The sequence below is a fragment of the Ovis aries genome, chromosome 4, assembly GCF_016772045.2.
Source record: "Ovis aries strain OAR_USU_Benz2616 breed Rambouillet chromosome 4, ARS-UI_Ramb_v3.0, whole genome shotgun sequence".
NCBI lineage: Eukaryota > Metazoa > Chordata > Mammalia > Artiodactyla > Bovidae > Ovis > Ovis aries.
In genome coordinates, this window is record NC_056057.1 from 82,311,560 (window position 1) to 82,337,819 (window position 26,260).

The following is a 26,260-nucleotide window of genomic DNA, read 5'->3' on the forward strand; positions in this document are numbered from 1 at the left end:
TTGTTAGTATATAGGAATGCAAGGGATTTCTGTGTGTTGATTTTATATTCTGCAACAACATTACTATACTCATTAATTAGCTCTAGTAATTTTCTGGTGGAGTCTTTAGGGTTTTCTATGTATAGAATCATGTCCTCTGCAAACAGTTAAAGTTTTCTACCCAAAGTAATCTATAGATTCAATGCAATCCCTATCAAGCTACCAAAGGTATTTTTCACAGAACTAGAACAAATAATTTCACAATTTGTATGGAAATACAAAAAAAAACTCAAATAGCCAAAGCAATCTTGACAAAGAAGAATGGAACTGGAGGAATTAACCTGCCTGACTTCAGGCTCTACTACAAAGCCACAGTCATCAAGACAGTATGGAACTGGCACAAAGACAGAAATATAGATCAATGGAGCAAAATAGAAAGCCCAGAGATAAATCCATGCACCTATGGACACCTTATCTTTGACAAAGAAGGTAAGAATATACAATGGAGAAAAGACAATCTTTTTAACAAGTGGTGCAGGGAAAACTGGTCAACCACTTGTAAAAGAATGAAACTAGAACACTTTCTAACACCATACACAAAAATAAACACAAAATGGATTAAAGATCTAAACATAAGGCCAGAAGCTATAAAACTCCTAGAGGAAAACATAGGCAAAACACTCTTCAACATAAATCACAGCAGGATCCTCTATGACCCATCTCCCAGAATATTGGAAATAGAAGCAAAAATAAACAAATGGGATCTAATTAAACTTAAAAGCTTTTGCACAACAAAGGAAACTATAAGCAAGGTGAAAAAACAGCCTTCAGAATGGGAGAAAATAATAGCAAACGCAGCAACTGACAAAGAATTAATCTCAAAAATATACAAGCAACTCCTGCAGCTCAATTCCAGAAAAATAAATGACCCAATCAAAAAATGGGCCAAAGAACTAAACAGATATTTTTTCAAAGAAGACATACAGATGGCTAACAAACACATGAAAAGATGCTCAACATCACTCATCATTAGAGAAATGCAAATCAAAACCACAATGAGGTACCATTTCACACCAGTCAAAATGGCTGCTATCCAAAAGTCTACAAGCAATAAATGCTGGAAAGGGTGTTGAGAAAAGGGAACCCTCTTACACTGTTGGTGGGAATACAAACTAGTACAGCCACTATGGAGAACAGTGTGCAGATTCCTTAAAAACTGGAAATAGAACTGCCATACGACTCAGCAATCCCACTTCTGGGCATACACACCGAGGAAACCAGAACTGAAAGAGGCACATGTACCCCAATGTTCATCGCAGCACTGTTTATAATAGCCAGGACATGGAAGCAACCTAGATGTCCATCAGCAGATGAATGGATAAGAAAGCTGTGGTACACATACACAATGGAGTATTACTCATCCATTAAAAAGAATACATTTGAATCAGTTCTAATGAGGAGGATGAAACTGGAGCCTATTATACAGAGTGAAGTAAGCCAGAAAAAAGACACCAATACAGTACACTAACGCATATATATGGAATTTAGAAAGATGGTAACGATAACCCTGTATGCGAGACAGCAAAAGAGACACAGATGTATACAACAGTCTTTTGGACTCTGTGGGAGAGGGCGAGAGTGGGATGGTTTGGGAGAATGGCATTGAAACATGTATATTATCATATGTGAAACGGATCGCCAGTCCAGGTTCAATGCATGATACAGGGTTCTCGGGGCTGGTGCACTGGGATGACCCAGAGGGATGGGATGGGGAGGGAGGTGGGAGGGGGGTTCAGGATGGGAAACACATGTACACCCGTGGTGGATTCATGTCAATGTATGACAAAATCAATATAATATTATAAAGTAATTAGCCTCCAAAAAAATAAATAAATAAATAAAGTGGGGGGGGGACAAAGATGAGAACTCACTGAGAATGGCAAACATACTAAGAACTGATCCCCAAAACAAACTTCCTTCTTCACAGATTACTGTCTAAATTTATGGGTGAAGATAAGTTTAAGGAGAGATGGAGAATATAATTCCAATAAGAATTCCATATATATCCTGTAGTTGGAACAATGAAAGGTTTAGTCCTACTAATTAATTACTTACTCATTTTACTGTGGTCAAAATTTAGCCCATTCATAAGACAGTCCTTCCACTGTCAGGTCCATTTATTTGTCTGAAAGATGTCTTCCTTTATCTCCTTAATGCTCAAAGCCAAGGATTTCTTAACCCATTGTGGTATTTGGAGGCAAGGAAGTTGTTGTCCTGTAGGATGGTGCAGAGAAATCTCCCAGCATCTCTCCATAGGGCAGGACCATTCAGGATTCACTCACACTTCTACTTTCTCCAACCATCAAGTTATCATCATCATCACCCTGATCAGGTACCTATGGCAGATGTTGCTATGTAACTCTGGCACTCTGTCTTTAAGCATATAGGATCAGCCTTAGTGTTCTTTTCAGCAAATACCCCAGATAGCTACTACCTGATAGTTGAACTCTGGGAGTTGGTGATGGACAGGGAGGCCTGGCGTGCTGCAATTCATGGGGTCGCAAAGAGTCGGACACGACTGAGGGACTGAACTGAACTGAACTGAATAGTTGAACATTAAATAGAAGTAAAATTTATTTTCCATTCAAGTATAAAATGGGTTCTAGAATCTAAAGAATACAGATTCTCAAAACATCTTTGGGCTTGGCTCAAAGATTATGGGAAGAACTAATGGCTACTCAATTTATTCAGTAAAGAGTAAGCACTTATGGTAAGGTCCAGCTGACTCACAGGAACAAGTTATATGTCGTCCTCATGGGATGAGCAAGTATCTAAAACAAGTCAACTGCAGGGTCAGAAAAAGCTTTAGGGAAGGCTCCATCTTATGTATTTACAGATATCTCTAAGGCAAGTGATGGAAAAGGCGGTAGGCTGCAAGGAGCTGGTAAGATCCTAGTGAGACGGTTACCTTCCAGGGTCTGAACCCATTCTTTAAAGGACTCCTTCCTTCTCTTGGGTGATCAGGACCTGGGAGCCTAACTCAGGCCATCTATCATGCCTGTGAGATTAAGGTAGAGACCAGAATGATGAATTGCTACTATACAGTAAGTAATAACTGTATCAGAGGCTGGAATCCTTGAAGAATAAATGATCAGTGAATTCTCTCCCTAGGAAACTAAAAATCAGAAGGCAAAATTCAGAACTGAGCATGGATTAATTACTTATCTCAAGTCCTCATGAATCTGGAAATGAAGTGAAGCCTGAATCTTTCCATCTTTCAGATGGAAAGGTCTGTAGACGCTGACTGCATGTGGATATAAGAAGCAGGGAAAATGAGCCTTTAGCCTTGTTCGGCAGAGAGAGTCATGCTGAACTGCAAGAGAATTGAAGTATCAATATTTCAACTATTTCCATTGCATGACATACTCAGAAGAAAAAAAAATATGCACTCCGAATATTATTCTGCACATTATTGTTTCAATCATTGGTGACTGAAAAGAGTTGGATTCACTAACATGGGCACATACACCACAACTGAGATCATGAGAGCATTATGTAAGGTTCTTTTGCATCAAAATTTAAACCAATGAGGAAGATTACCAAAGTAATCTAACACAAGAGTCATTAGGAGCATTCTTCCAAAACAATCTGAAAAAAATCTCAGTAGCCCTTCCAGTATGTCAGCAGGTGAAGAAAGCAATAATTCTTTTCTCAACTCCATAACCACTTAAGAAAAGACACTTGATATTTCGATGACCTCTGCCAACAGGTCATATTAGCTAAAAGGTCAAGGGTAACAGGAGATTCTGTTTTATTTTAGAGTTTATTTCTCTGTTTGAATAATTAATTTATTTTAGTTCCTCTGGGATTCATACTCTGCAAATAAAGGTGGGAGCTAGTTAAGAATTTTTAGGCATAATTGAATATGCTGGAAATAATTTATTACTGCCTATGTTCTCAAACATTAAAATTCTTCATACCAGTGACATTAAATATGTTTAATTTCCACTCCACCCCAAACCCTCCTGAAGAAGCGGCACTGTACATGGTGTGACTGACTGTTCCTCATCCCTAGTTGACTAGAATTATGCAGATATCACTCACAAGCCAGCCAACAGATTCACCAAGCAGGAATCAATTACATCAGCTTAAAAATTCAAAAGCCATGTGCAAGTGCAGCTGGAATAACCCTATTAGGCTTCAGTTAAGTAAGAAAGCCTCAGAAAGACTAAAACTTAGACAAAAGACTAAACTATTCATTTAGACTAAACTATTCACCAACAAAGGTCTGTCTAGTCAAAGCTATGGTTTTCCCCAGTAGTCATGTATGGATGTGAGAGTTGGACTATAAAGAAGGCTAAGCGCTGAAGAATTGATGCTTTTGAACTATGGTGTTGAAGACTCTTGAGAGTCCCTTGGACTGCAAGGAGATCCAACCAGTCCATCCTAAAGGAAATCAGTCCTGAATATTCACTGGAAGGACTGATGCTGAAGCTGAAACTCCAATACTTTGGCCATCTGATGCAAAGAACTGACTCACTGGAAAAGACCCTGATGCTGAAAAAGATTGAAGGCAGGAGGAGAAGAGGACAACAGAGGATGAGATAGTTGGATGGCATCACTGACTCGATGAACATGAGTCTGAGTAAACTCCAGGAGTTGGTGATTGACAGGGAAGCCTGGCGTGCTGTGGTCCATGGGGTCACAAAGAGTTGGACCTGAGTGACTGAACTGATACAAAAGAAACAGACAGGGACCAAGCAACTGCCATGTGCCTGATGGCATCTTGATTCTCATGAAATGAGACTACACTTGTGTTTCTGCAAAATTTCTGTAGCTTAAAACAGCCTCCCCTTATCCACCCCCATCCTGTTTTTTTTTCTTTTTTTTTTCCTTTATTTTTAATTGAAGGATAATTGTTTTACAATATTGTGTTGATTTCTTTGGAAGGAATGATGCTAAAGCTGAAATTCCAGCACTTTGGCCACCTCATGTGAAGAGTTGACTCATTGGAAAAGACTCTGATACTGGGAGGGATTGGGGGCAGGAGCAGAAGGGGACGACCGAGGATGAGATGGCTGGATGGCATCACTGACTCAATGGACATGAATCTGAGTGAACTCCGGGAGTTAGTGATGGACAGGGAGGCCTGGCATGCTGCGATTCATGGGGTCGCAAAGAGTCGGACACGACTGAGCGACTGAACTGAACTGATTGTGTTGGTTGCTGCCATACATCAACATGAGTCAGCCGTGGGTATACGTATGTGCCCTCCCTCTTAAATCTCCCACCCCTCTAGGTTGTCACAGAGCCCTGGTTTGAGCTCCCTGAGTCATACAGCAAATTCCCACTGGCTATCAATTTTTTGTATGAAAGTGTATGTTTCCATGCTACTCTCTCCGTTCATCCCACCCTCTCCTTCACCCCACCCCCATATCCACAAGTCAGTTCTCTGTGTCTGCATCTCCATTTCTGCCCTGCAAATAGGTTCTTCAGTATCATCTTTTTAGCTTTCATATATATATTTATATACATTAATAAAATAATATTTGTTTTTCTCTTTATGACTCACTTCAATCTGTATAATAGGCTCTAGGGACATCCACATCACTAGAACTGATTCAAATGCATTCCTTTTTATGGCTGAGTGATATTCCTTTTATATATGTACCACAGCTTCTTTATCCATTATCTCTCTATGGATATCCAGGTTGCTTTCATGTCCTAGCTATTGTAAATAGTGCTGCAATACACAATGGAGTACGTGTGTGTTTTTCAATCACGGTTCTCTCAGGGTATATGCCCAATAATGGAATTGTTGGGTTATATGTAAGACCAGACACTAAATAAAACTCTTAGAGGAAAACATAGGCAGAACACTTTGTAACATAAATCACAGCAGGATCCTTTATGACCCACCCCCTAGAGTACTGGAAATAAAAATAGAAATAAACAAGTGCAAGCTAATTAAACTTAAAAGCTTTTACATAGCCAAGGAAACTATAAGCAAGGTGAAAAAAAAAAAACCCTCAAAATGGGAGAAGATAATAGCAAATGAAACAACTGACAAAAGATTAATTTCCAAAATATAAAAACAGCTCATACAACTCAATACCAGAAAAACAAACAACCCAATCGATAAATGGTGAGGAAACCTAAACAGGCATTTTTCCAAAATAGACATACAGGCAGCTAATAAACACATGAAAAGATGCTCAACATTGTTCATTATTAGAGAAATGCAAATCAAAACTACAATGAAATATCACCTCATACCAGTTAGAATAACCATCATCAAAACACCATCCCTGTTTATCAGTTTTTTTTTAAATTTTATTTTAGTTTTTTATTTTTTAAATTTTAAAATCTTTAATTCTTACATGTGTTCCCAAACATGAACCCCCTCCCACCTCCCCTCCCCATAACATCTCTCTGGGTCATCCCCATGCACATTTCTGCTCTATAGAACCAAAAAGATTTAATCCTAGATCTCTTAAACTGTGCTATATGATGCAAGTTCAGGGTCAGTATATGACTAGAGTTTTCTTGCATAATGGAGTTTGAGGGAAGCAATGAGCAAGAAGGCCCAGTCAAGGGATTTCCCTGGAGGTCCACTGGTTGGGAGTTCACCTTCCAATGCAGGGGGTTCGGGTTCAATCCCTGTTCAGGGACCTAAGATTCCACATGCCCTGAGGCCAAAAAAACAAAACATAAAACAGAAGCAATATTGTAACAAATTCAATAAAGACTTTAAAAAAAAAAAAGAAGGCTGGGTCTATATCTTATAGACTTATGATCTATTTGCTTTGCACAGGGCCTGACATATTAGGAGGACCTTAAGAGTCGGACACGACTGAGCGACTGAACTGAACTGATACTTATTTGAAAAAAAGTTTTTCTTAAAACTGAAGATTTTAAGCCAGCATTTCCCAAATTAGTTTCACAAAGCCCTATTCCATAGTATGTTAATAACAATCTTCCCTCTCTTTTTCCCTCTCCACACCACACACACAAAACTTCTCTTCACTCAAATAAGTTTGGGAAATGAAAGTTCCACAGGTTTTTTATCCTACTTTTCAAAATCCTTAAAGTACTAGAAAATTTATGAAACTCCAAAAGGGACCTGGAATTAAAAAAAAAAAAAAGAGTTTCCCAAATTAGTTTGATGATGAAATATTTTTTGGTAAGAACACCAGTTAATTCCTCCCAGAAGACTGTTCCACAGAAAAGTTTGAAGAAAGCAGGGCAAACTGATTGACCTATATAGGAGCAAGGACCCTACTGACATCCAGAAGAATCTATAGAGTGTGATCTTTCATTTTCTTCAGTGTTAGTATCACTAACACTGCTTTATTAACTGCTTTATTTAAAACCTGATTTAATATTATCTCCTCAAAAATAAACTATGCTTGCAATTTTATACAAGGCTCTAAATGAAGGCTTTGGCTAAACACCAAGAAAATGCTGATTTATTTTACCTTAATCTATATTTTCCATCTAACAAAGTTCTATTTTTTAAAATATGATAGCTAATCAAACCAGTCAATCCTAAAGGAAATCAGTCCTGAATATTCATTGGAAGGACTGATGCTGAAGCTGAAACTCCAATACTTTGGCCACCTGATGTGAAGAACTGACTCATTGGAAAAGACCCTGATGCTGGGAAAGATTGAAGGCAGGAGGAGAAGGGGACAACAGAGGATGAAATGGTTGGATGGCATCACCAACTCAATGGACATGAGTTTGAGTAAACTCCAGGAGTTGGTGATGGACAGGAAGCCTGGCGTGCTGCAGTTCATGGGGTCTCAAAGAGTTGGACACAACTGAGTGACTGAACTGAATTGAATCATTTAGATAGGGTTTTTTTTTTTAAAAAAAAGAAATGATCATAAAATCTTATTTATCAGGTGTTCTGAGCAAAGAATGACATTTGCAAAGACCAACTAATTTAAGTTCTTCAGGAACTTCTCTCCACACACTGTTAAATTAATAATCAGTTTTTAATAATCTAACTGTATATGACAAACTATTTTGCTCTCTGCTTCCATTCCCTACCATTCATTCATTTCTCCCTTTTATGCCTGGATGATTCCCATTCAGAACTTCATGAAAACTACTCTCAAATGACGTCTTAATCACAACATTTTTTCTCAAAGTCTTCACTTTTTAAAAAATTTTTACATTTTTGCCATACTGTTCAGCATGCAGGATCCTAGTTCCACAAAATGTTCCTCAACCAGGAATGGAACCAGTGTCCCCTGCAGTGGAAGCACAGAGTCTTAACCAGTGGACCCTAGGGAAGTCCCCTCAAAGTCCTCACTTTTTTTTTATTTCCTTGCCTCGCCCCCAACCACATTCTCCTGTTTTACCCTGGAGAGAAACTATACAGTCTTATTTCCTTCCAATCCCAATTCCTCTTACTCTGTGGGATTGCTGTGCCTTTCTCCTCAGTCACCCTCTCCTTCTTCTCCTTCAACTCTGTGACCTCACTCACTCCCAGATATTCAACCATGACTTCTACAGGAATCCTCTCTGTAACACTGACCCACTTCCAAACTCGTCCTAAATTTTTCAAAGTTGGTAACACCATCATAAAGTTGGAAAACATAAAAGGCTACTCTATCAGTAAAAGTGTAAATAAGAAAGATCTATTTTATGAGAAAAGATAGGAGAAAAAAAGACTTTTCTGCATAATGTGAATCATGGTTTTTCCCTGCTGCTGCTGCTAAGTCGCCTCAGTCGTGTTCAACTCTGTGCGAACCCGTAACAGCAGCCCACTAGGCTCCTCTGTCCCTGAGATTCTCCAGCCAAGAACACTAGAGTGGGTTGCCATTTTCTTCTCCAGTGCATGAAAGTGAAAAGTGAAAGTTAAGTCGCTCAGTCATGTCTGACTCTTAGCAACCCCATGGACCGTAGCCTACAGGGCCCCTTCGTCCATGGGATTCTCCAGGCAAGAATACTGGAGTGGGTTGCCATTTTCTTCTCCCGGTTTTTCCCTAAAGCAGTTCAAATCTATGGGTAGGGTCTGAATAGCAAAAGCCAAAAAATGCCCTTTACATTAGGTCCCTTAGGATGCTATGCAAGACGTAAATACAAACCCAACTTAGAAGGACTCCCTCAAGCTAAATTGAAAGGGATTTACACTGAGATAGCCCAATTATCTTTGAGTCCACAATCCAACATAAACAATATACAAGAATATAAGTTTCCATGAGCAGGAGTTGGCAGAAACAATAAAGACCAGAATCAGAATCACAAGATATTCAACTAGTAGTGTTTCTAAATTTAAAATATAAAATAACCATGGCTAAAATAAGTTTTGAATGAGGGATAGATTCAAACGTGAAAAAAAGTATAACTTACTCTCAAAAAAGGGTACACCTTTTAAAGAACAAGATAGAGTTTTTAAAAATAAAAATGTTATTAAAATTCAAAACTCAATGAACAGATTATGGGCTCCCCAGGTGGTGCTAGTGGTAAAGAATCTACTTGTGAATGCTGGAAAAGTAAGAGACATGGGTTCAATCCCTAGGTCAGAAAGATCTCCTGGAGATCTCCTAGATGGCAACCTACTCCAGTTTTCTTGCCAGAGAATCTCAGGGACAAAGGCTATAGTCCATATGGCTGCAAAGGGTAGGACACAACTAAGGTAACTTAGTATGCATGGGCAAGTTACAGAGCTTATCTGAAACCTTAATTGTTGGCTGGAATAGAGGTTTTTAAAAACTAGTTAGAATTCAGCATATAGAGAAGAGATCAAAAATATAAAAATGATAGCAAGAGACAAGGAGGTTAAAATTAAAAATGGAGTTACAGGTACAAAGACTAAAGAAAATGTGGGAAAAGCTATGTATGAAAAAATAATGTCTGAGAAATATCCAGAATTAATTCGATAAGCTCAATGGATCACAAATGGGATAAATAAGAAGAAATTTACATCTAAATAAACCAGAATAAAACTGAAGGATATAAAAAAAGTGAGGATATTAAAATCATCTAAGAGGTTATCTGCCATTTTTAACAATGTCATTTATACTGGTAGCACAAACCTCTAGAGCAATAATAGAAGTCAGAGGATAGTGCTGAGATATAGAAACTATGTCAACATAGGATTTCATACCTAACTGAAATATTCTTAAAGAATAATCTTGAAATAATGTCATTTTCAGACTAATAAAGTCAGAGAGTTTATTACCACCAGATCCTCGCCAACGCAATTTCTTTAAAAATATGCTTTATAAAGAAGAAAATTAAAACCTAGAAAGAATGAGAAACAAAAGGGAATAGTGAGACAAAAAAATATATATGAGTGAATCTAAAACACTATTATAAAACACTATTAATATATATGAGTGAGTGTAAAACACTATTATTATAAAACACCATTATTAATAATAATAATTAATAAAGCAGTAGTAGGGATGAATCACTAAGATCTTATTAGGTGGGATGTGGGATGACATCAACAAGATGCAGAATAGGAAGCCCCAGGCCCTCTTCCCCCAACAACAATGTATAGAACAATTCCCTTTGTAAGAAATTCAGAAAATGATTAAGAGGCTCTTGAATCTCAGGTCCCCAGGTGAGTGTGAAACCAGCCACATCAAAGCCAATAAGAAAATTTGTGCCACTCATTTTCTATACCCCTCCCCCCATTGCATCATTATTGGGAAAAATCTCCCAGCTGTTGGCTTCCTGCTGCTACTGCTACTGCTGCTAAGTCGCTTCAGTCGTGTCCGACTCTGTGTGACCCCGTAGACAGCAGCCCACCAGGCTCCCCCATCCCTGGGATTCTCCAGGCAAGAACACTGGAGTGGGTTGCCATTTCCTTCTCCAATGCATGAAAGTGAAAAGTGAAAGTGAAGTCACTCAGTCATGTCTGACTCTTCATGACCTCATGGACTGCAGCCTACCAGGCTCCTCCATCCATGGGATTTTCCAGGCAAGAGTACTGGAGTGGGTTGCCATTGCCTTCCTACCAGAGAGCAAAAAAGAAGACCAAAATGTACATCCAATGTGTAGGATTTTCAAGAGGCTGCCTGAGGGACAAGGTTTCCATCTCATTTGTCTCAGAGAACTTACAGGATACAGTATACTCTGAGGGACGCTGAGGGAAAAAAAGAGAGAGAGAGAGAGCTGGGTGGTCTGCTATTTGGGTTAGCCAAAAATTTGTTCGGTTTTTCAACAAGATGTTACAGGAAAACCTGAATGAACTTTTTGGTTAACCCAATACTATTCCACAAGATCCACAGGACAGCAAACAGAAGCCCCTGTCTATTCATTCCAGTTTTTGGATCATCTCTGTGTCTGATTCAGTTGATTATTTTTTATCTTTCTTATCAGTCATTTTTTCCAGCTTTTTCACATATCTACAAATGTATCTGCTAAACATTATAAAGCTTACATTTCAAAAGCTCTGGATTATGTTAATTTCCTATAAAATTCTGCAATGCTTCTGTTGAATTTTGACAGGCATGCTGAATTACTTGAAAGCTCACATTGATCTCATCAAGAATTGGCTTTGTTACGGTTGGTCTATTTCAGTACTGTCCTTACTCCTAGACTTGGGTCCTTACTCAGAGGGTGTGCTTTTTCCAGGTTCCCAAGATAATAATAAAATTAGTGACAAGGCCTTCTTTTAGCAGAGCATATTATAATTTATAAAGAATTTCATAGATTTTATTTGATCAAATAGGTGCTCTTATGAAGAAAATCAAAAAAGCATTCAGCACATGCCACAAAACATCCAAAAGTTAATGTTATTCAAGCCACCAACATTCATTCATTCAGTAGGTGTCTAATATTCACCTATCATAACTTCTGAATAATATATTAGGCATGGGGAGACAAATATGAATAATATACTCTCAAAAGTCCAGCATAAAAGTTTATGATCTTATGGATAAAGGGAGAAATGAGAGGGCTAACAGAAATGAAATGTCTTCTGTCTTTCTGGAGTTCAAATTATTAAATGGTCTTATTGTCACGTGGAACAGCATTATAAAACCAAACTGCGAATAAAGCTATAGGCACTCATCGTATCAATTAAAAATTCATTTTGGAGCAGCAAAGACAAAAACAACAACAAAAAATCTTTAGAAAATGCCATATCTAAAAGAGAATGTTTACTAACCATGAGTAAGTTTTAAAGTAGCTAATAACAATAGATACTAACCAGGAGGGAAGGCCACCAATGATCTTTGAATCTAGTCAGGACAGTCGGTGAAATTTGTCTTACACTCTGAATCTCCTGAGTCTGAGATGTACCCAGCTAACTTGCAAACACAGGAAAGCACAATATTCCTTATGCTGTATTCCTTAAAAATACTAAATACTCACCTTGTTGTCCTGCTCGGGGAATCTGTTTCTGCCTCAATTTCTCTACTAAGTATCCCTTTTATCTTTCAGACTAGAATGTTATCCTAAATTGAGAGTGACTTTGATAGGACTCTGAGAACCTACTAACCTAGTAAGTTTTCTAAGCACTATCGCAAGGGATAGAATTTTCCCCCTGTAACACACATCACGCTTCAAAGAGCCTGATCACCTGGGATTATAGTGATGACGACTCTTCACTGTTTACTACTCATGACAGACTCTATGCTAAATTCATTTCATTAAGTCAGTGATGCCATCCAAACATCTCATCCTCTGTTGTCCCCTTCTCCTCCTGCCCCCAAACTTTCCCAGCATCAGGGTCTTTTCTAATGAGTCAACTCTTCGCATCAGGTGGTCAAAGTATTGGACATCTTCAGCTTCAACCTCAGTCCTTCCAATGAACACCCAGGACTGATCTCCTTTAGGATGGACTGACTGGATCTCGTTGCAGTCCAAGGGACTCTCAAGAGTCTTCTCCAACACCACAGTTCAAAAGCATCAATTCTTCAGTGCCCAGCCTTCTTTATAGTCCAACTCTCATATCCATACATGACCACTGGAAAAACCATAGCTTTGACTAGACGGACTTTTGTTGGCAAAGTAATGTCTCTGCTTTTTAATATGCTGTCTAGGTTGCTCATAACTTTCCTTCAAGGAGTAAGCATCTTTTAATTTCATGGCTGCAATCACCATCTACAGTGATTTTGGAGCCCAGAAAAATAAAGTCAGCCACTGTTTCCACTGTTTCCCCATCTAGTTGTCATGAAGTGATGGGACTGGATGCCATGATCTTAGTTTTATGAATGTTGACTTTAAGTCAACTTTTTCACTCTCCTCTTTCACTTTCATCAAGAGGCTCTTTAGTTCTTCCTCACTTTCTGCCATAAGTGTGGTATCATCTGCTTATCTGAGGTTATTGACATTTCTCCCAGCAATCTTGATTCCAGCTTATGCTTCCTCCACCCCAGCATTTCTCATGATGTACTCTGCATAGAAGTTACATAAGCAGGGTGACAATATTCAGCCTTGATGTACTCCTTTCCCGATTTGGAACTAGTCTGCTGTTCCATGTCCAGTTCTAACTGTTGCTTCCTGACCTGTATATAGGTTTCTCAAGAGGCAGGTCAGGTGGTCTGGTATTCCCATCTCCTTCAGAATTTTCCACAGTTTATTGTGATCCACATAGTCAAAGGCTTTGGCATAGTCAATAAAGCAGATGTTTTTCTGAAGCTCTTTTGCTTTTTCGATGATCCAGCGGATGCTGGCAACTTGATCTCTGGTTCCTCTGCCTTTTCTAAAACCAGCTTGAACATCTGGAAGTTCACAGTTCACGTATTGCTGAAGCCTGTCTTGGAGAATTTTGAGCATTACTTTACTAGCGTGTGAGATGAGTGCAATTGTGCAGTAGTTTGAGCATTCTTTGACATTGCCTTTCTTTGGGATTGGAATGAAAACTGACCTTTTCCAGTCCTGTGGCCCATCGCTGAATTTTCCAAATTTGCTTATATATTTAGTGTAGCACTTTCACAACATCATCTTTTAGGATTTGAAATAGCTCAACTGGAATTCCATCATCTCCACTAACTTTGTTCGTAGTGATGCTTCCTAAGGCCCACTTGACTTCACATTCCAGGATGTCTGGCTCTAGGTGAGTGTGAGTGATCACACCATCGTGATTATCTGGGTCATGAAGATCTTTTTTGTACAGTTCTTCTGTGTATTTTTGCCACCTCTTCTTAATATCTTCTGCTTCTGTTAGGTCCATACCATTTCTGTACTTTATTGAGCCCATCTTTGCATGAAATATTCCCTTGGTATCTCTAATTTTCTTGAAGAAATCTCTAGTCTTTCCCATTCTATTGTTTTCCTCTATTTCTCTGCATTGATCGCTGAGGAAGGCTTTCTTATCTCTTCTTGCTATTCTTTAGAACTCTGCATTCAAATGGGTGTATCTTTCCTTTTCTCCTTTGCTTTTCGCTTCTCTTCTTTTCACAGCCTACTGCTGAGATATTTACCTGATGCTTGCCTTTCTGGTTCAACCTGACATCCTAGATAATATTGCATGCTGTGCTAAGTCACTTGAGTAGTGTCCGATTCTTTGCGACCTCATGGACTATAGCCCACCAAGCTTCTCTGATCATGGAATTTTCCAGGCAAGAATGCTGGAGTGGGTTGCCACGCCCTCCTCCAGGGGATCTTCCCAACCCCAGGATCAAACCCATGTATCTTATGTTTCCTGCATTGGCAGATGTTTTCTTTGCCACTAGTACCACATGGACAGCCCTTAGATAATATTACCTGACCATAACTGAGATCATAAGATTCCTTAGAATGTACAGGTCAGCCTCTGCCACCAGATAAGGGTCCCCCGCACCAGCCTTATCCAATCTTTTCTTTCAGCCATATGCTGAATGTCACACACATATGTGGACTACACTTTGTAGGGCCCCAGTACCACCACTCCTAAATAATAAAAGCTTCAATTCTGCCCTGATGCAGTGTCATTTCTCACCCCGGAATGTTGTCTTTGATACAAGAGACCAGGATTCTGCTACTAACTTACTATATGGCCTTAGGCAATCACTTCAAGTTACAAATTTAGGGTATTAGACTGATCACTTCCAGCTATCAGATTCTGTGATTTTAAGATCAAACATGAAATCCTGATAGGAGGATTACAATAAAACAGTGAAAAAGAAAGAAAATGGTCTCATCTAGAAGATTTTGCTTATTTTATTATGAGTGTTTGGGACTAGCTTATTATATATGTTTACATGCACTTCGAGACATTTAAAACAAGAAAATTTTATAAGGTAAGAAACAAGAAAGCCCTCACACACAAGATATTTAAAATGTGGCTCCAGAGTTCACAACACCCTCATCATGTATAAATAGAACATAGCATTTACAACCACTTTCTCTGCAATATATTTCTTTAGGCTGAGAGGTAATGTCAACTACATGAATTCTGGAGAACACTAACCTTTGTTCTTTATGTTCCTGAGTAAAGTAATACTACTTTGTTAAGACATAGTGTCCTTAGGCACTCAATCTGATTATAACTGTGTGGGTGGGGTTTTTTTTGGTTTTTTTTTTTTTTTTTTGGTAAATAATTAGAATGGCCTCATTCATCAAGCACTCGGTATTGGGTCTGACTCTTTGCTTGGTAATTTACATTCATAATATTCTTTCAACAAGCCTGCAAAATATGTATGACTATTCCCACTTTACTTATAAGAAAAATCAGGTCTCAGAGAGTACAACAGCTTTGCTGAACACAAATAAGAAACCAAGACAAGAACTCAAGATTATTTGGCTCTGCCTTGCCACTCTTCTCAAAGTAACTTAAATCTTCTTGCTATTTAAATAATAATAGTAAAATTTATTGAATTCTTATTATGTAATGACTCTTATAAGCCTCCCAGCAAACTTTTTAGCTAGACACTACTATTATATTATCTCCACTGTACCAGTATGAAAGCTGAAGCATAGATAGGTAATCTGTCAACAAGTACACACCTCAAAACATCAATGCTCTCAACCCCCTTCTTGAAAATTGCCTACAATGTGGTAGAAGCGCTAGGTCTAGAGGAAAAGTACTCATTTCTTCTTAAGATTCACAAATTGATAGGTAAGATGATTAGATTGATAAGACACTTATTATAGTCTCAAATCACAAAATTCTTCCATATTTACTACTGTTGCACACATCTACACCTCTATCAAGCATGTATTTAAAAATTACCTTACAGGCTTGCAGATGTTCCTACACTCCTGTCACCATCTCTACTGTTCAATTCCCTACACCTTGATTCCCATCTCTATGAAAACTACATAGACAAGTTTCTCGGACCATGCCATAAGGACAAGGAGGAAGAGGAGGATATCTATTTTTAATGCGTGTTTGACTTTTTATTGAAGTATAGTTGATATACAATGTTTCAGGTATACAATAAAGTGATTTATATATATATGAAAGGGAAAGTCACTCAGCCATGTCTGACTCTTTGCGACCCCATGGACCATACAGTGCATGGAATTCTCTAGGCCAGAATACTGGAGTGGGTAGCCTTTCCCTTCTCCAAGGGATCTTCCCAACCCAGGAATCAAACTCAGGTCTCCCATGTTGCACATAGATTCTTTACCAGCTCACACAAGGCTCACACAAGGGATACACACATACATATATGTTGTTTTGTTGTTCAATCATTCAGTCTTGTCTGACTCTTTGTGACCCCATGGACTGCAGCATCGCAGGTTCTTTATTCTCCATCTTCCAGAGTTTGCTCAAACTCATGTCCATTGAGTCGGTGATGCCATCCAACCATCTTGTCCTCTGTTGTTCCCTTCTCCTCCTGCCTTCAATCTTTCCCAGGATCAGGGTCTTTTCCAATGAGTCGGTTTTTGCATCAGGTGGCCAAAGTACTAGAGCTTCAGCTTCAGCATCAGTCCTTCCAATGAATATTCAGGGTTGATTTCCTTTAGGTTTTATCTCCTTGCAGTCCAAGGGACTCTCAAGAGTCTTCTCCAACACCACAGTTCAAAAGCATCAATTCTTCAGTGCTCAGCGTTCTTTATGGTCCAGCTCTCACATCTGTACATGACTACTGGAAAAACCATAGAATTGACTATACAGACTTGCATTGGCAAAGTACTGTCTCTGTTTTGTAATATGCTGTCTAGGTTTGTCATAGCTTTTCTTTCAAGGAGCAAGCATCTTTTAATTTCATGACTGCAGTCACTATCCACAGTGATTTTGGAGCCCAAGAAAATAAAGTCCGTCACTTTTTCCATTGTTTCTCCATCTATTTGCCATGAAATGATGGGAACAGATGCCATGATCTTCGTTTTTTTGAATGTTGAGTTTTAAGCTGGCTTTTTTACTGTTCTCTAAAATAATGATACAAATGAATGTTTTTACAAAACAGAAATAGACATAAAGAACTCATGTCCATTGAGTTGGTGATGGTTACCGACAAACAAATTTATGGTTACCAAAGGGGAAGGGTGAGAGGGTTATGTTTGGATTTGGGATTAACATTTCATACTACTATATATAAAATATATGAACAACAGGGCTTACTATATAACACAGGGAACTTTATTTAATATCTTTTAATAACCTTCATGGAAAAGAACATGAAAAAGAACATATACATATATATATAAGTGATATATACATATAAGTGATATCATGATATTTTTCTCTATTTGACTTACTTCACTTAGTAAGTAATAATAACCTCTAGGTCCATCTGTCTTGCTTCACATAACATTATTTCATTCTTTTTTATGGCTGAGTAATATTCCATTGTATGTGTACACAACATCTTTATTCATTCATCTATTGATGGACATTTAGGTTACTTTCATGTCTCGGCTATTATAAACAGTGGTGCTATGAACATTGGGGTGCATATATCTTTTCAAATTAGAGCCACATACCCAGGAGTAGGGTTGCTGGATCATATAATAACTCTATTTTAGCTTTTTAAGAAACCTCCATACTATTCTCCATAGTGTCTGCTGTTATTTGTTCAGTTGATCAGTCTTGTCCAACTCTTTGTGACCCCATGGACTGTAGCATGCCAGGCTTCCCCGTCCTTCACCATATCCCAGAGTTTGCTCAAACTCATGCCCATACAGTTGGTGATGCCATCCAACCATTTCATCCTCTGTTGTCCCCTTTTCCTCCTGCCTTCAATCTTTCCTAGCATCAGGGTCTTTTCCAGTGAGTCAGCGCTTCACATCAGGTGGCCAAAGTATTGGAGCTTCACCTTCAGCATCAATTTACATTTCCATCAGCAGTAAGAAGGCTACCTTTCAATGATAATATCTTTAAAATTATTTCATGCTTAGTTATTTCTACCATTTGACACACTATCCCACCATGGCAGAGTACATTTTCAAATTTAATCAGAAAAATGATCTGTAAGGGATAGTGTTATTGATCACCTAAGACTTATTTTTCTTATTGAAGACATTATAAATAGTATGGTACCAGTCCAAGGAGAGACACATAACAAATATTTTGTCAAAGAAATGAGATAAACTTAAAAATAGGGAGCAGAAATAATATATGGCCAGTTGTAAAATATGTTTTAAATATCATAAAATTTATGATAAACCTTAATTCCAAATAAACTGCTTGATGTTGTAAACATGCACTGTGCTAGAGTGTTTAAATATATATACAAAGAATCAAATTCTCCATTGCAACATTAATTTTCCATTACCTTTTCAATAGTATCCTATGAAAACATACACATATAGAAGATGGATACTTTATGATAGCAACACATTGGAGCCAGTGTAATAAGGTTTATGTCAGTGTTTCCATTTAAGCTACTTTTTTACAGTAGGTTAATGACTGAACTATAAAAATTCAGTTAAATGAAATCTGGCATGTGTGTTCTTAGTAACATTTTAAAAAGTGAAAAAAAACAGAAACTGCTGACCATTTAGAAGTTTTTAATATTTTTTTCAATTATTCTGAGGAGAAGGCACTGTAAAGTTCAAGCAAAGCTTTTAGCAGATTTGTAAACATATTTTGAAAGTTTGTTTCTAAATAAATTTAGTCCTATTTTTTCTACAAAATAACCTGTGATTTTAGGCACTTTAACATGTACTTTATTTTACCAGATATGACATGCATCAGCAGTGACATTAATATTTTTCTACAGTCACTAATCACAATATTTGGGAATCTCAGTATTCCTAGATGGGTAACATGCAAAAGAGTAATAATGAAATTAAATATGAAATGATACTCCATTTACAATTTTATCTGGATTAACTATTGACAAAGTTGGAAACATTGCCAGGCCTCAAAGACATAGCAGTTAAGGTGTCAGCTCTGTTGCTTGCTATTTTGTGCCAACTAGGCAAGGTATCTAATTTCTTGGTGTCTCAGGCACCCCATTTTTAAAATGATAATAATAGTGTCTATCTCATAGGATCCATTCATTCAAAAAATTGAGTACCAAGTGGTACAAACAGATATATACTAGACTTCTTGGAATCTGCTTTATTCAAACATAATTTAAAATCTTCTTAAATCATGAAAAGTTCTCAAAATAAGTACTGATAGTGATAGTGATAGTGAAGTCGCTCAGTCATGTCCGACTCTTTGCGACCCCATGGACTGTAGCCTACCAGGCTCCTCCCTCCATGAGATTCTCCAAGCAAGAGTACTGGAGTGGGTTGCCATTTCCTTCTCCAAAATAAGTACTGCTGCTGCTGCTGCTAAGTCGCTTCAGTCATGTCCAACTCTGTGTGACCCCAGAGACAGCAGCCCACCAGGCTCCCCCATCGCTGGGATTCTCCTGGCAAGAACACTGGAGTGGGTTGCCATTTCCTTCTCCAATGCATGAAAGTGAAAAGTGAAAGTGAAGTCACTCAGTCATGTCCGACTCTTAGCGACCCCATGGACTCCAGCCTACCAGGCTCCTCCGTCCATGGGATTTTCCAGGCAAGAGTATTGCAGTGGGTTGCCATTGTGATTCTTAATGATTATATAATTTAGAGAGGATGTTTGTTTCACCAGAACTAACACTGGTTAGTTCTTTAAGATGGCAGGATGAAGAGCAATGAACCATCTTAAATCTCATTATTTGACTTTTACAGAATGTCTTCCTAGCATAAATGAGATGTTAGCAAATCTACCCAAAGCATCTGATGTTTAACTAATATTTGCTGGACATCTAGTTTATTTAAGAATAGGGCCAAAAATCATATTCAGGATAGACTGACTAGAGTATCTTGAAGAGATAACAATCACAAGTGTAGGATTTTGAAAAGAATGAATTCTAGAGAAAGGAAAAAAATATGCTAATACAATACACAAGATGGCCAGGAATATGTTTGTCACAAGGGATCAGAGAGTGTGGAAAGTAAATCTGAATAAAGAACCAAAGGCCAAACTGAAAAGCCCAAGGAAGTGTTATACGTGATCAATGAAAGGTGTGTTGACAGTTTTTTCAAAGGTTTAAATTGTTACATGAGGTAATACATAGGGTAACTTTTAGCATGGGGCCTGCCACATACTAACTACTAAAAAAATACCAGCAAATAAATAATTTATTTTTTAAAATTTTAATTACACACCATTCTTAATACTAACAAAACACTGCTACATAAACCACACAACATATTTCTACCACTCCTACTTGCCCTTACCATATTGTGTGTATATTGTAAATTTAAGACTAAGTAAGATGCTTTTGAATACATTTTAATTGTATTCACTGACATCTAGGAATCAAAAGAAAACACACAAAGAGTTCCTAGTTCCTCAGATCACCTAGACTTGGTCTTGATAAAGGAACACATAACACAAGTGGTAGGTATTAGAATTCAAATATTAGACACTAGATCACCAAAACCTGGTCGATATTGTAATATCTAAGGAAAAAACCTGGGGCAAGACTAAAGGCCCCAGGCTACAAGAAAAAGCCCTTCTCTAACAACTATTCAGAAAGACCTGCCATATTGTGTGAATTAGTCACAATTCAGAGCTAGTACACAGTCTTAGGGATGGTGGCATGCCTTGGAGAATTCTCGAGGAAGCATTTCCTGACCTCCTTAGAAAGCAGAGTTATATCTACTGTTTGGCCCAGCACTAAGTCTCCAGTGCCCAGCAGACAGTAGGCAATCAGTAAATATTTGTTGAAGGACAGATGACAAAGCAGATCAGCAGGCACAAGGCATTAGGGTCAATCATCCTTCCAGACTGGAGGCAGAGGAATGATGAGCCTGAATTCTGGTAAAGTGTCCAGGCACCTGATCTGGTCAAGATCAATAAAGGAAATACTGAAGCTACAGTCAGAAAAAAAAAATGGCTTTGATCCTTTAACAGCTTCCAGGTTAAGGAAGCTGGGTTTTAATCAATAAACTTTACAGAGCTTGTGTAAATTCATGAGCAAGAGAGAGACCTGATCAAACCTATTCTATGAGGTTCAAGAGAGTATATACTGGAATGGGGGGACCGGAAGGAGGCAACAGTGTGGCTTGTATAATGGTCCAGGCAAGTGAAAATAAGATAACAAAGTAAGGTTGTGTCCATGGAAGTGGTGATGCAAATCACAGCAGCACAAACAGCCAGTAAAAGAATTTCCCCCACTGTACTTAGAGACTTCAGAGGAAACATACAGACATGATCCTTTTCTTTTTCTCAATTTAAGTGGAGTATAGTTGATCTCCAATGTTGTGTGTTTCAGGTATACAGCATAGTGATTCAGTTATATAGGTACATGAATTCATTATTTTTCAGATTATTTTCCTATATATGTTATTACAGGTACTGAGTAGAGCTCCCTGTGCCATACAGTAGGTCCTTCTTGGTTATCTATTTTATATATGGTAGTGTGTGTGTGTGTGTGTGTGTGTGTGTGTGTGTGTGTGTGTATACTAATCCCAAGCTCCTAATTTATCCCTCTCCTAGAATGCATTTCAATTGACCTATCTGTTCTCAACTGGTAAAGTGAAACACTGACTTTAGTTTCAAAATCAGTTACTGTGGGTATCTGTCTGTCTTAATTGCCTTTTTTTAAAATGTTTTTATTGTGGTAAAAGTCACATAATAGAAACATACTATTTTAAGCATATTTAACTGTGCATTAAGTACATTCACATTGCTGTACAACACTCACCATCATCTATCACCTGAATTTTTCACCTTCCTAAACTGAAACTCTGTCCCCATTAAACACTAAGTCCCATTCCTCCCTCCCCCACCACCACCTGGCCCCTGGCATCCACCAATGAACTTTCTAAATCTATCAATTTGTTTACTCTAGTTATCTTGCATAAGTGGGATCAAACAGTATTTTTCTGCACCTAAAGTATACATTGGATTGTACTTTTAAGGTTAACGTAATGGATGTCCTACAGAGTGCACCTTCTTTTCTTTCCCTGTGCTCTACAGTTTTCACTATTTATCAATTTTATATATAGCAATGTAAGTGAGACGTACTCTTTGGAAAAAGCAGTTGACATAATCTGTTGACTTTTATTCCTTCATTTTCCATCATCAGTCTCAAGAAACCTTCATCACAGTTAGGAGCAGCAATTCACCCCATCTAGTTACCTACCCACATAACTTCACAGAACACTATTACTTGTCAACAAAATACCCTTTCCCTACCCTCTTCATTTATTAACTCTTTCTCATGTTTCAAAATTCATCTCAGCATCTGATTTCCCTAAAGTTCTTTGATCTCCCTGCAGACCATATATGCCCATAGCAGCCTTCTACAACTTTATCATGGTACCTGTGCTGTGCTGAGCCGCTGAATTATGTCCAATTCATTGTGACCCTATGGAGTGTAGCCCTCCAGGCTCCTCTGTCCATGGGGATTCTCCAGGCAAAAATACTGGAGTGGGTTGCCATGCCCTCCTCTAGGGGACCTTCCCAATCCAAGAATCAAACTGGGGTCTCCCGCATTACAGAAGATTCTTTACCTTCTGAGCCACCAGGGAAGCCCATGCTGCAAGAAGCATATGGAGCAATAATTGGAAATTGACTAATGAAGCCACTGGTATGGAAGAAGTATTAAATAATACAGCTCTTTCATCAACTCTTTTTGCACACTGCAGATTAAACAATGAAGCAGACCAGGCTACTTGTCCAAGATGACCACCAAAGTCAATCAGTAGACAGATCTAAGATCTCAGTCCCTCAACCCCTCTACTTCCCAATATGCCTCTTGGGAAGACCTCAACAGTGGCTCCAGACTGTAAATTGACAAGGAGACATCCAAGCTCTTGAATCAATTTCTCCTTTTCTCCTACAGATATCAGAAAAGGAAAAATGTAAAGTGAGAGCTACCCAAAATACAAACTGAACTTAGTATATCTTTAAGGTCAGAAAAAAATCAGGGGGAAAGTAGATCTTTACTAACTAAAAATTATAACTCTCCTCACTTCTCTTCGAATTCAAGCCAAAATTATATTTTCTCTTTCTGTAATAAACCAGGGGATTCATAAGTATATTGGGGATTCTGTCTATAGGCTTAGAGTTGGCTAGCAATATACAAAAGTGGATAATTAAGTAAGTAAAAAAATTAAATTCCTGCTATCAGATCTCTCTTTGCATTAGTTTTTAGTACCTTTGTCATCAGCCAAAGAAATTCAATCAACAAAATCCATGAAGAACTATCCATTTACGATATCCATTTGCAATAGTAAACATGAACTTTGCCTTCTGTTCCATATAACAGGAACTCACTTCTCCATAAATGAACACATTCCTTTATGATTCTGCTACATCTTATTACACCAAAAAACTTAGTTAACATACTTTACACTGATATTCTTCTTTAAAATTACATCTCTTGTCATAATAACTTCCAAATATGTTTCTAGCACTCTACTGTAGGCAGGGAGCAAGACAAAGAATAAAGCATTATTTCAAGACCCTGGTGAATATTAAAATTCTGGTTAGAAAATTATTATTACACTTTATGGGTTCCAATGCATAATAAGGCATTGTAATTTCTTTTCACTCTCTCAGGGTTAAGTTATCCAACACTCAGAGAGCAAATGTAAAAATGTCACTTCCTCTGTTTCACAAATGAGAAAATGAAAAAAGATGATGCTTTTCCTTTAAAGAACCTCTTGGTTATTGACAGATAATATTTAAGTAATGCTGTCACTGCCTAACCAGATCACAGCTCACTTACTACAACCTGCTTGCTTATAACCCCTGTCCCTTAAGTGTCCTAGTCCTCTAGGACGTGGTCCGCCTCTTAACCATAGTTGGTGGGAGTTAGAAAGTGACACTTGACCAGGACAGATCATCCAGAGGCCAGCCAGTGGCCTATGCCTGACCAAAACTTTCAACTGTTCCAATCTCATTAGTCTTCCAAACACATGACATTGGGAAAAGAAGACAATGGACCACTTAAGAAGCTAGTAGTAAAAACATGCAATGAAACTGAGTCAGGAACATGGCAAGGCAATAACACATGCACTCCAAAATAAGAATGGAGCTAGAACAATACTGAGTAGCTGGTAACATTCATGACTTTTGGGAAAAAGTACAAGAGCAATTCAATGTTGGAATAATTGTAGCTCATTTAACAAAAGTACAATTAGATATCCATAGGTCAAAAAGAAAGAAAGAAAGAAAGAAACTCACACTTTACGTAAAAATTAACTCAAAATGGATCACGGACTAAAATATAAAAATAAAACTTATAAAAAATAGCAGAACACAAACCTTTCAGATCTAGGACTTGGCAAGGAGTTCTTAGGCTTGACACCAAAATTAGAATCTATAAAATATTGATAAATTGTACCTCAAAATTAAAAGCTTTTGTTTTAAAAAGACTCTGCTTAAAGAATGAAAAGGCAAACTACAAAGTATGAGAAAACATTTGCAAACTACATATCTAGCAAAGACTAAGTATCCAGTATATATAAAGAACTCTCAAAAGTCAACAGTAAAAAAAAAAAAAAAAAAGTTAATTCACACAATCTAACAAGAAAATGAGCAAAGGACATTACAGGAGATCTACATATGGCAAACAAACATATGAAAAGATGACCAACATCATTAGTGACTACAGAAGTGATCATTAAAACCACAATGAGATATCTCTAAATACCTATCAGAAAAGCTAAAATTTTAAAATTGATGCTAACACCAAATACTGGGAAGAAGGCAGGGATTCTAGGTCACTCATACCATTGTTTGTAGGAACGTAAAATGATAGAGTCACTCTGGAAAATAGTTTGGCCATTTCTTACAAAACTAGGCATACTATTACAAAACAACCTAACAAATGAACTTTTGAATATTTATCCCTAAGAAACAACACTCAAGTTCACAAAGAAATCTGTACAAATGCTTCTTATCAGCTTTACTGAAAATAGCCAAAACTAGAAGCAACACAAATGTCCTTCAATGGGTGAATGGTTTAAAAAGAACTGTGGTGTACTCACACCATGGAATACTACTCAGAAATTTTTTTTTAAAAAAGTATATTTTTGAGATTAGTTGTTTGTCAGTTGCTTCATTTGCTATGATTTTCTCCCATTCAGAAGGCTGTCTTTTCACCTTGCTTATATTTTCCTTTGTTGTGCAGAAGCTTTTAATTTTAATTAGATTCCATTTGTTTATTTTTGCTTTTATTTCCAGAATTCTGGGAGGTGGATCATAGAGGATCCTGCTGTGATTTATGTCTGAGAGTGTTTTGCCTATGTTCTCCTCTAGGAGTTTTATAGTTTCTGATCTTACATTTAGGTCTTTAATCCATTTTGAGTTTATTTTTGTGTGCGGTGTTAGAAAGTGATCTAGTTTCATTCTTTTACAAGTAGTTGACCAGTTTTCCCAGCACCACTTGTTAAAGAGATTGTCTTTACTCCATTGTATATTCTTGCCTCCTTTGTCAAAGATAAGGTGTCCATATGTGTGTGGATTTATCTCTGGGCTTTCTATTTTGTTCCATTGATCTATATGTCTGTCTTTGTGCCAGTACCATACTGTCTTGATGACTGTGGCTTTGTAGTAGAGCCTGAAGTCAGGCAAGTTGATTCCTCCACAAGCAACTTATGCAGCTCAATTCCAGAAAAATAAACGACCCAATCAAAAAATGGGCCAAAGAACTAAATAGACATTTCTCCAAAGAAGACATACGGATGGCTAACAAACACATGAAAAGATGCTCAACATCACTCATTATTAGAGAAATGCAAATCAAAACCACAATGAGGTACCACTTCACACCAGTCAGAATGGCTGCGATCCAAAAATCTGCAAGCAATAAATGCTGGAGAGGGTGTGGAGAAAAGGGAACCCTCCTACACTGTTGGTGGGAATGCAAACTAGTACAGCCACTATGGAGAACAGTGTGGAGATTCCTTAAAAAATTGCAAATAGAACTACCTTATGACCCAGCAA

The 26,260-nt window shown here is 37.8% G+C and overlaps 1 protein-coding gene and 1 long non-coding RNA gene across 3 annotated transcripts in view; one reads left to right on the plus strand and one right to left on the minus strand.

Annotated features, from left to right (window-relative positions):
- The window catches only part of LOC132659700 (uncharacterized), a 40,361-nt gene extending 23,089 nt beyond the window's left edge, over nt 1-17,272 (plus strand). The window contains exon 3 of the long non-coding RNA XR_009600427.1: nt 3,151-17,272. This is a non-coding gene — a long non-coding RNA (uncharacterized LOC132659700). The remainder of the gene's footprint in view (nt 1-3,150) is intronic.
- SUGCT (succinyl-CoA:glutarate-CoA transferase) overlaps nt 1-26,260 on the minus strand; it is a 762,875-nt gene that overhangs the window by 493,881 nt on the left and 242,734 nt on the right. The window lies entirely within an intron of this gene.